Below are 12413 nucleotides of genomic sequence, written 5' to 3'. Positions count from 1 at the left end.
GGGGAGACCTTTCATTCTTTTTGACTATTCATATAATGTTAGGTGTGAATAAAGTAGCACTTTGAAGTAGTACTTCAGAGATTTCAAGTTTTTATTTACATTATTTTGTCAACTGAGGTTTGATAACTAGTTTCTGAAAATAACTGCTAGGAAAACAGTGTGATATTGTATGTGCATTCTCAGAGTTTTAGAGCTCTACAGACTCAGAAATTAAAGCCCACACTGGTAAACTTAGAAATACGGCTGGCTGGTTGGTGGCAGGGTAGGTCTGTAACTGGTTTTCAAAATTCAGTATCTCATTGCATTCTCGGTTACAGATCTTACTGTGAGAGTACTTTCAAGGCATGCCCTCAACCATGGAACATCAAAACATACCTTAAATTAGTGAAAACATTAACTTTGTCACAGAATTTTAAACAATAATTTTTAAAAATATAATTTTTAAAGCAGATTCTTCAAACAGCTATTTGTGCTTTTTAAAAGATTGAAATAATGTACAGTCATGCATTGCTTAGGATGGGAATAGGTTTTGAGAAATGTGCCTTTGGGCTATATTATTATGTGAATATCATGGAATAAGTAAAAACCTAAATGGTGTAGATCAGTCAGTGCACATACACATAGATGCTGCTGCTGCTTCTTTTTTGCGATATTGGGGATTGAACTTGGGCCTTTGCATACAGTACTTCAGTCCTTTATGTGACTTTTTTCTTTTCTTTCTTTTTTTTTTTTTAGAATTTAATCTTCATTTGTTTTTATGTGGTGCTAAAGATTGAACCACACATGTGAGGGACGTGCTCTACCACCGAGCTACAACCCTAGCCCTTCATGTGACTTCTTGATGCAGTTGGGAAACTTAGAACATGAAGTATATGACATTGCTGTTAGTGTAACAGTACTGTTTCATAATAAAATTTAAAAATATATAAATAGTACACTCTACCATTTAAAAAGTATATTATGGTACACACATAAACCAGTAATGGTCATTTCTCTCACTGTCAAGTATTATCTACTGTACAGATTTGTGTGTGCTATATTTCTATACACCTTGCAGTGCAGTAGGTTTTTACCAACATAACCACAAATATGATTATGCATTACATTAGAATATTAATTATGCCATGATGTTTCAATAGCTACAGCATCACTAGGCAATAGGAATTTTTCAGCTCTGTTATAATTTATGTGACCACCCTTGTATATGCTGTTGATGGACTGAAATGTCATTTTGCAGTGCCTGCCTACTTTTATTGTGGAAAATTAAGAATTTTTGTCATTTTAGGTAATCCATTAACCTTAATCCAGATAGGAAAGTGCCAGTGAGTGTTCTCATTAACACTCTAGTTTGTGTGATACACTGCAACTTAGAGTTCATCTTTGAGAAAACTAGCCTAAAAGAAATTCATATCAATTAAATTATTTTCTTCCTAAAGTATTCGGACCATTTTACTATCCACAGTTGCTAATGTAGGTTTATGCTTAGGTTCAGGGGTCCAATGTGAGTTTTTTGCCTTCTTATCCATAACTTTTTTCTAAAGAGGAACTCTTTAGAAAGTAACTTGCAATGAGCTCTCCTGGCTTTTGATTTACCATCCTCAAGCAACTTCTGTGTGTGTCAGGATCTCAAGTTCAACACAAGACAGCTTTCAAAGCCCTTCAGAGTGAGAAATTAATGCAAATTGCAGCTGCTCCCACTCTCAACACTCTTATTTGGCTCATAATTCAGAGAACTGAAAGCTATTTCTTTCATTGTTCAGAACACCTGTTTTACTTTTTGGAAATCTGAAGTCTGGAGAGTTTGCCTTATATCATGCAATATGGGTATAGCAGAAAATGGCATTTTTCTAGCTTCTTGCCTCCAAGCCCATTGCAAATAATACTCAACTCTTAAAAAGGGTTGATATCTGTGTTGCACCTTGGATCTAGGTGACATGATAGTGCATATTTGAGAGCTTAAATCACACATCACAGTTAAGCAAGAGAAATGTAGACTCTAACCAGAAAGTTAATATTGTCATTGAAGTTGGAGGCATCCCACACCACATTAGTGAGACAGGTTCGTTTACCTTGCTGAATAGTTATTCAGAATTATTGGTGCTGATTGGAATTTTACCAAGCTTTTGAAAAAATCAGTTGTTTCAGGGATTGAACCCAATGCCTCTCGCATGCTAGACAAGCACTACCATTGAACTATGTTCCCAGCAGACTGATTGGAATTTTAAATGGCTGATTTTCATAGTTTATTTGTGACTTTTATTATGTTAGGCATATTGTCCAATGAAATGGATGTGTAATCTTACGATGAGTTTTAATTTGGTTTATAAAAATAGAGATGGTGATTTCTATGCTTCTAGTCCCTACATCAGGAGCCCCAGGTTTCTGTGGTACCCAGGAGCTGAAAGAACACTAAAGGGGAACACTAAGCATCCTGAAAGCCAGAAAATGGTCCCAGGCTGAGGATGAACTGTCAGTGGCATGTAGCTGGACAGTGCTGCTGGGTGAAGACAGATCTGCAGAGCAACCAATCGACTCTGGATGTTCCTTGCCACGGGAGCACCATGGACCATCTGCTCCAGTGTCTGCCCTCAACTGCATGTCCTCCTGCCACCCAGGAGGGCTGTCAATCAGAGAATGCAACACAGACCACAGCAATTCTCAACTACAGAGGGCCCGGCATCCCAGGGAGCACTTTAAATATCTGGGGACATTTCTAGTTGTCACAACAAATGGAAGGTGTCCTGACACTCAGTTTCTGGAAACCAAGGGATGCTGGACATCCTGGGACAGGTTGGGAATTTCCATAAAGTGGAGATACTTCCCTCCACCACATCAAGGGTGCTCAGGGAAAGTCCACATACCCGAGCTTCTCTGTGTCCCAGGATTGAGCCCACCAACGTCTAACAGTCACTTGAAGACCGTGCACTAACTTCCCATGGCCCTCCATGTGAAGCCATTTTCTTTGCTGTGGAGAGCAGAGGCTTGCTCAGGGCATTTGAGTGACCAACTGAGGCTGCACAATGGCATGATTCTTGTCTTTCAGGCTCAGTCTTTGCCCGTCATTCATTTTACTTCCATAATTCAGAGCATACTTTCTTCATTGGCTGAAAAAAAATAAAATAAAATAGAGATGGTGCTGTCTAGGATACGTATATTTTGGAATATTAAACCGAAGTAAGATATGTTTTTAAATTCATAATTTTGGAACTTCACTTTTTTAAAAAAAAGTTGTATCACTATTGTAAATAACAATGTTAGGGAGAATTGATCATTTTAAAATTATACAGTTTATGTTAGAAAAGATGAAAATGTCTGCAATTATAATGTCTAATATTTGAAGATCATAGTTTGATTCTGTGTTTAGAGTCAGTAGCTCTAACTTTCTGAGAAATTAGGTATTTCAGAACTTCCCCAGATCTGGCTGTGACTCTCTAGTAATAGTCAACTTTTCTGTATGTTTAGGTCTCAGGTGCACTCATATGAACACACATTTATACAAACACTAAATCTACATTATCTACAATAAAAATGAAAATTTACTCGAAGTAATTTTACCCTAATACATATATTGCCTTTCCTCACATTAACCCATCCTTTGCAGTGTGTCAGTGGGGGACGCTTTTAGTTGAAAACATCTTATTCTCCGTGTTATTGTAATTGGTAGGCATTTTTATCCCATATGTTTAGTGCCACAAAAGGAGAAATTATTAAACATGTACTAATTGAGATTCTACTCTATTTGGTACTGTATTAGGAGTACTGTGGTGAATAAGTTTTATCCTGCTTTCATAGTGATAGAACTTTTGAGTTGATGGGATGCTGATAATTTGATGGTGCTATCTTCCAGGGTATTAAAGGGTATAAGAGCACATAGAATACCTAACCCAGACTTTGTGGGGAGAATGGGGAGTAACATCTCAGTAGCCATGTTTATTTCCAATTTGTCTTGGGTTCCATCTACTGGAGAGTTTCATCTGAGATCATGAGATGATTCACGTGCTTCTAAGAAGGTCATTTTGTGACCTAAGAGACAGAAAGACAGAAGTCTGTTTAAGAGGTTGGGATAGTAAATTGAGTTCAGAGATGGTGGTTTTCTTAACAGTTTAGTGGCAGTAGGAATGGGGAGATGAAGCTAATTTGAGAAGAAGTTAAAAATGTTTTCATAGTTTCTTGGCCTGGGCAACTAGGTAGGTGGTATATGTTTCCTTGAGATAATGATTGGTAGGTAGTTTTGATTTGTTTTAAATGACAAGTGAAGTACCAGAGTGACTTAAACAATTGATTTATAGGAGACTAGAGGTTTATAAAATGTTTTCTGGACATTTGCTTCTAATAGATAGTTGAATTGAAATTCAGCATTTGGTTATGAACAGAAGCCATGGGAAGGTGAGAGCATGAGGGCATAACTCCAAGAGACAAAGTAGTAGAACCTCCTTCACCATAAGGTACCCTTTGTTACTGTGAAATCTGGGACACCTGTGGAATACTGAGGGCTGTGGCTAGTAGGCTTCTCTTTAGTTCATGTCTTCTTTTCCTAACCAGTTAAGTTCTGTACTTACCAAAGCCAGTACAGTTTGCTCCCAAATTGTTCCTATTGGTTGTACTCACTAGTGCAGTTGCCATAATTATTACAAACTAATATTGTATTCTGTAAAACAAAATGACTAGAAGAAAGGGTTGTGAGTGTTCTTATGACAAAGAAATGATAAATGTTTGACATGACAGTTAACTTAAAAAGAAAACATTGTGACGTAATGTGGTATATAGATGCTCAATGGAATATTGCTCAGCCTTAAAGAAGAATGAAATGGCATTTGTTGGTAAATGGGTGGAACTGGAGAATATTATATGTTAAGCGAAATAAGCTAATTCCAGAGAACCAAAGGCTGGATATTTTCTCTGATATGCGAATGTTAATTCACAATGTAGGGGGAGAATAGAGGCATTTAGGTCTAGATAGGGGAGTGAAGGAAGGGGTGGGAACATGAGGGTAGGAATGATAGAAGAATGAATTGGACATTATTACCCTATGTGCGTATATGATTTCATGACCTGTGTAACTCTACACCATGTACAACCAGACAGATGAGAAGTTATACTCCATTTATGTATGATGTATAAAATGAATTGTACTTTTTTTTGTTAAAATTTATTTATTTATTTTTATTATTTCTTACATACATCACAATAGAGGAGTGCATTACATTCATAATTTTTTGCATTGCAATGAAATACTTTTATGTATAATTAATTAGAACAAATAAAAAATATTAAACATTTAAAAAAACGGCTACAGTTACTCATTTGAAAACTTTGCAGTCTTAAAAATCACTAAGAAAACTTGTTGAATTAGGTATATGGATAAGATGATGAAAAATTGTAGGAGAATCATTCTAGAAGCAGTAGGCTATTCATTTTATTAGGTGATGCATTGTAGATGTGATTTATGTTAGAAATAAGAACATCTAATATAGTGACCGAATCTAGGAAATAGGTCCATGTGAAGGAACATACATAAGTTAAAATGGCTAATTGAATGTACTAGTTTTTATAATGGTTAATTGCATGTACTCGTTTTTATAATTACCATTTTAATATACTTTTTATAGTTCTTCCAGTTGCACTGGACAAGAAAGCTTTTCTCTACTTAACACAGAGGACGAGCATTCCAGGGATGTTGAGAAAGTGGTTTAGGGAAGCAGTGGAGCAGGCCTCACAGCAGGTGGTCAATCCTGTGCTGCTGGGAGGTTGGTCCCTTTAAGTAGCAAGCAGGAAACTGTTGATGGCTGGTGATCTTGAGAGGTTGAAGACAAAACCAGTCTGAAGGAGGTGCCTATGGGAGAGCTTGCTTCCTGCAGTCCAGGCCAGGCGGGCATCCAATCAGTGTTGGTGACCTGGCACCTGTTTTTGTCCTCCTCCTTCCCAGTCCTTCTCTTCCTCATGCTCCATCCCTTTTTTCTGTCTTTGAGACAGAATAGGTTTTGACATGTTTAAATAATGACAGGGAGGACCCAGAAAGGGAAAGATTAAAGATAATAGGAAAAGATGGACATAATTAAAAAGATAATAGGAAATGAGATCTTGACCATAGTTGGAGGGGCTGATGTTAGGGCCACTGCTGCTCCAATTAGTTTTTCTCCAAATAATCTTTAATGTACATCCATTTTTATGAAGTTTTTAAAATGGTCATATCCAGGCTATATTTAGGGAGTCTTGACTTGTGAGGTGCAATTTTCAAGAACTATATAGGGTTGATTGATATGAAATATTTCCCTTTCTTTCACTAAAGTACTAATATATCTACTAAGAATGTTAAATTCAAGAAGAGAAGGCTGCACATTCATGTATATTGGAAATAAGACTTTTTTTAAAAAAAAATCACCTCTTATAATGCTTTTATTTATTTACTTCCCCTGTCCTCCCTACCTTCCCTGTTTTTGAGATGAATTTTCCTGCGTTTAACTCATGGATTCAAATGATCCTCACGCCTCAGCTTCCCAGTAGTTTGGACTATAGGTACCTGCCACTGCTTGGTTCAGCTAAATAGCTTTTCATTTTTAAGGAAGGTGATTTGCATATTCAAATAACAAGACTTGAGGGAATATAGTAAAAGCTGTGGTTTAGGGGCTATAGTAAGGACTAGAAAGGTTGCTGGGTTTTTTTTTCTTTTTTGGGTACTGGGTATTAACCCAAGGTTGCTTTACCCTAGCCCTTTTTATTTTATATTTTGAGACAGGGTCTCACTGAGTTCTGAGCCTGGCCTTCAACTTGTAGTCCTTCTACCTCAGTCTCTAGGTGCTGGGATTACAAGCATGTGCTTCACTGCCATTGTTAGCAACTATTTACTGCTTTAGAGCTTTGTAGACCCTTTGAAATTTCTTCATGGCCTGCTGCATTTTATTGCCCTTCATTATACATTCAAGATGTTCTCACTTTGTTTTGGTTTAATAGTTATTTGATTAATACATATCAGTTGTACCTTTTCCCCAAAGCAGAGTTTTCTTTTAGTTTAACATGCTGCAAAACTGCATAATATAGTACTTAAAGAAATTTGTCTTTCAGGAGCACTTATACACTGTTGGTTGGATTGTAAACTAGTACAGTCACTATGGAAATCAGTATGCAGGTTCCTAAAAAGACTAGGAGTAGAATCATCATGTGACCTAGCCATATCACTCCTTGGTATTTATCCAGAAGAACTAAAGTCAGCATACTACGTGCATATCCATATTTAGAGCAGCACAATTCACAGTGGCTAAGTTATGAAACCAGCATAGAGGTCTGTTGATGGATAAATGGAGAAAGAAAATGTGATATATATATACACACAACAGAGTTTTACATAGGCATAAAGAAGAACAAAATTTTGTCATTTGAAGATAAATAGATGGAATTGGAGAATATCATGCTAAATGAAATAAACCCAACTCAGAAAGTCAAGGGTCTTATGTATTTTCTTGTATGTGGAAGGTAGGAAAAAAGTAGGGAGGTTATGAAAATGGAAGACTTTTAGAGAGATGGGGATCGGTGGAAGAAAGAAAGAGGAGGTTCTAGGCAGTGAAATAGACAGTTATTTAATGTGCATATACAAATATATCAATCACACTCTTTTAATAATAATGCACCAGTAAAAAAAGATGGAAAATCGATTTTATAGAATGAAGAAGTAGAAATAACCTGTCAGACTCAAGTGTAAAATTTTTTTGCTAAAGTATTTTATATGTTGTTCCAAAATTCCAGTTTTTATTGTAGAAATTGGAATGTATCCCCACCCCCACCCCTGCACACAATAGAATAGTCAGAAACCTTAGTTTCTGGTTCTGTTCTCTGATTCCATTCCTAGGAATAAGCATGCCCCAGTTTGAGTAGCAGAGGGTTAAAGCAGCTTAAAGCTGTTTTCCAGCTCTGACATTGTCATTCTTTAAAATGTTGAATTCTAAATTTGCTCTTTACTACCCCCATTTTCCTCTTTATGTTATGTACATTTAAAAAATTCTTTCTCTGTTGTTCAGGGGTACCACTGAGCTACACTTCCAGCCCCTTTTTATTTTGAGACAGGATCTCCCTAAGTTGCTGAGGCTGGCCTCAGCTTGAGATCCTCCTGCCTTGAACTTACTTTCCTCCCTCAGATTTAGGATTACAGGAGTGTGCCACCATTCCTAGCTTGTTTTCTACATTTTCAGTTGAAAGACTATTGCTATGTGATTATAAATTGGAAATCACAACAGAATATGATCTACAGTCCTTAAAGAAATATACAATGTATTCATAGGTTGAGGTCAATACTTTTTATATTTAATGGAGTGAAACAGTACACTCTTTAGAGTCTGTTTCCAAAGTGGTCCTTTGGGTCTCTTCCATGTTATGTCACTGATTCTGACTTTTCCTTGAAACAGTTGTATTCTTATATTACTGCCTTGTCCATTGGCACTTTTATTTTCAAATGAGAAGATGAAGATTTTTATGGAGAATATCAATAATTGCAAAATGATCACAGTCAAAATGTAGTTAACAAAGTTATACAGTAAAAGAAGGAGAACTATATATATGCAGTTCTCTCTCTCTCTCTTTTTTTTTTAATGTGGTGCTGGGGATTGAACCCAGGGCCTTGTGCATGTGAGGCAAGCACTCTTCTAACTGAGCTATATCCCCAGCCCTATATATGCAGTTCTCTAAGGTAAAAATAAAATAGAAAATATATTGAATCAGGCAGCTCTGTTCTACATATGAGATGTCAACAGTAAGTTGTTCTTTTCCTTCTCTGGACTCTACATTTTGCTTGTCATCAAATCAACCGTCAGTGTGTGGCAAAGTTAGTTAAGAGGCACAGAATTTTGGTTGGAAAAGTATTTGCAAATGAACAGAATGGTCTAACAAAGACTTGAGAACAGGGTTGAAAATGAGGGGACACTTGGGGCTGGGGTTGTGGCTTAGTGGTAGAGTGCTTGCCTACAACATGTGAGGCACTGGGTTCAATTCTCAGCACCACATAAAAAATAAATAAAATAATAAAGGTGTCCAAAAAATGAAAAAAAAAAAATGAGGGGACACTAAATAAGGCAGGTTAAGATTTGAGTTTCCAGCTTGGCATTCTGTTAGGTTAGGAACAGCAAACTTAATCATACTTCTGGGATTGACACGCTTAACGTAGAAAGTAGTTCTTAATGAAGAAAAATGCTGATAAAACAGAAAAATGAAAGTCAAAATATATTCCAAACACTGAACTCAAAGGATAAATGTCTTTTCAACTATGGAATTTAACATTTCTATAAAGTTTTTACTTATACATTACTCCTTCCACTTTAGGTTAACTGAAGTAAATGTGTTGCATTATACCTGCAGAGGCTATAGATTTGGGGTTTAGCACTTCCTGGCAGTGTGTTTCCTTTCTGATCAAGGAACTATGCGTATTGTTAAGCCTGCATTTTGGGAAGATAATCCTGATGTAGTTGTCTGCTTTTCCTTCTTGTGAAAGTGTGTGAAGAACTTGTGGAAAAACAAGATAAAGGCACAGCAAGGAGGAGCAGAAAGACAGAAAGGCTGCAGCTTGGCAGGGCTGATTCTCTTCATACTGCAGCTTGGGGGTGGTGTAAAATAATGTTGATCAAAGGCCATTAAAATTCCATTATAGCCACGTGCTGAGTGAGAGAAGAGGATCCCCACCCCTAATTCATATTGTTACCCTTGGTTCACATCAGTTTTATTTATCACTGGGTGTGGTGGTGGTGCATACCTTTAACCCAGTGACTGGGGAGTTTGAGGAAGGAGGACTGCAAATTCAAGGCCTGCCTGGGCAGTTTAGCTAGACCCGGTCTCAAAAAATAAGGATTAGGGATGTGGCTGAATGGTAGAGTGCCCCTGCAAAAAAGTGTTTTATTTATTGGAATGGTGATTTGGTATTTGTAAGAGGTTTAATGGGTAAAATACTTTTAGCCAGAGGGTTAATGAGATGACCTAAGCCTTATGTTTTGTGTTGTCTTTTAATAAAAATCTTAACTAATGTGATTCTTTAAAAACACTGTCCTCTCTAAAATGTGTCAGAGAACCAGGTCTTTTTTGAGGGGCCTGGGAGGTGGGGAGGTACTGGGGATTGAACTCAGAAGTGTTTTAGAACTGAGCCACATCCTCAGGTGCGCACCCCTCTCCCCCTTTTAAGACAGGGTCTCACTGAGTTGTTCAGGGCCTCACTAGATTGCTAAGACTGGCCTCAGATTTGCAATCTTCCTGCGTCAGTTTCCCAAACCTGCTGGGATACAGGAGAAAAAAGTCTTAAAGGTGGAGGGGACTTTTTTCTTTTTTTGTGTGTGTGGAATTATTATGTAAGTTCTAAATTAAAATCTATTAGTGGAAAATTTTTAAAATTAATTTTTGTATATGTCATATAGATAACTCTTTCAATAAAATCTTGCCAACAAATAAAATTTTAAGTCTTGTGTTTGATTTTATGCCTTCTCTAGGAGCAGAACCAACTCCAACTGTAAAAAATAAATCACATTTTCCCACTACTGGCCTTTTCAGTAGAAGCACAGATATACACATATAAAAGGAAATTTAAAAAAAAAATTGATCTTGAAGTTTATTGGCAGCATCTGTTTAGGAATATTCTGGTGTTCGGTACCAATTTAAATGTATAATTAAACAACTGCTTTACTGAGGTTGCATTCATTTGAGGTTGGATTTCTTTCATCTGTCAGTATCTTTGTCACATTTACTCTAAGAATACTCGATGGAAAGAACTATGATAGATACTGAGAGTTAACAGTTTTCTGGAAAGTAGGAAATTTTGCTCTGTAAATGTTTCTAACTTTCAAGCCTGTAAATTCATTTGAGTATATAATCTGTACAAGGTATGCAGAAGAAACAATAATCTGCCCTGAGGTACTCCCAAATTATTTGGTTTTGAAACAAGAATTTGCATTTTAGATTTTATAGAGTGGTGCTGGCAGCTATGAGATAAGCAATATAATCTTACCAACAATGCAAGACGAATGAGGAATTAATTCCAATTATTATATCTCTGTTTAGAGATGGGCATATTGAACTCATAAAACATTCTATTATTAAGAAATATCCTTTCTTCTAATCCTAAAATGTATGATTGTGCTTTTAATGACTTGTCTACTTTTTTTTGTAGTGAATTTATTTAGTTACAGAGATTAAAGTCTGATAGTTAACCTCTTTCTACATAATATGTTCAGACATTGAAAGTAACAAATTTAGACATTTAGTACATTTTTAAAGTTCTTAGCCTAATTTTCTTATTTAGGTAACGCTTTCACTTATCTAGTTGAATGTTCATTTACTTTTTTTTTTTTTTTTCCCCTTGTGGAATGATCCCAATGGTTATTTTGGAGTTCTTAGAACAAATACATGTTTGTATAGTAGCATCTTGTATCTCCTTTGCTCATGTTCCATCCTTAACTTTTGCTTTTTGTCATTGACATTTAGAGTTAGAGGAGATATTAGCAAACTTGACCCTTCCCTCATTTGTGGATGCAGATAGAGACGTGGACTGCTTAGACAACACCATAATAAGCATAATAAGACTGTTGTATATTTGGCTATAATCCCAGCTACTTAGGAAGCTGAGGCACAAAAATTTCAATTTCATGAGTCTGGACAACTTACTGAGACTCTGTCTCAAAATAATGAAAAGAAAGGACTAGAGTGCCCCTGGATTCAATCCCCATTACTAAAAGGTTTAAAAAAAAAATGATTTTAGCTATTCAGAGTCCCTTACATTTTGAAAGGAATTTTAAGATGAGCCCATCAATTTTTGCAAAAAATTTCTGCAGCAAAAAGCAGGTTGAAGGCTGGGGTTGGTGGTGGAAGCACTTGTCTGGCATGTGGGAGGCACTGGGTTCGACCCTCAGCACCACATATAAATAATAAAATAAAGGTCCATTGGTAACTAAAAAAAAAAAAGCAGGTTGAATTTGGTAGGGATTGTATTGAATCTGTAGGTCAATCTGCATTTCATTGTCATTGTGAAAATATGTTCGTCTATGAACACAGACATCTGTCCATCAGAAGCAAGTTTTGAAATTTGTCTCAGAGCAGAATTCTCAAACTTTTCAGTGTACAGTTTTATTACTCAAGACTCCTGAGGGTTTTAGATTATATGGTTTATTTCTGTCAATATTGGCCATATTAGAAATTAAGATTCAATAATTTTTAAAGTGTATTTTCTTAAATAATAATGTCAGACCTGTTAAATGTAACATAAATAATACTTGATGAAAAGTAGCAGTTTTTCCAAAACAAAAAAATAATTTAGTAGGAAAAATGGCATTTTACTCTTTTTGTAAATCTCTTAAATATACGACAACAAAATCTGCTGGATTCTCATCTTCATCCTAATAACACATCACTCACAAATGAAATACCATGACACATGGTGATATGTTATTTTG

Source organism: Marmota marmota, unplaced genomic scaffold (assembly GCF_001458135.2).
Source record: "Marmota marmota marmota unplaced genomic scaffold, marMar, whole genome shotgun sequence".
Lineage (NCBI taxonomy): Eukaryota > Metazoa > Chordata > Mammalia > Rodentia > Sciuridae > Marmota > Marmota marmota.
This window is presented reverse-complemented; position numbering follows the sequence as displayed.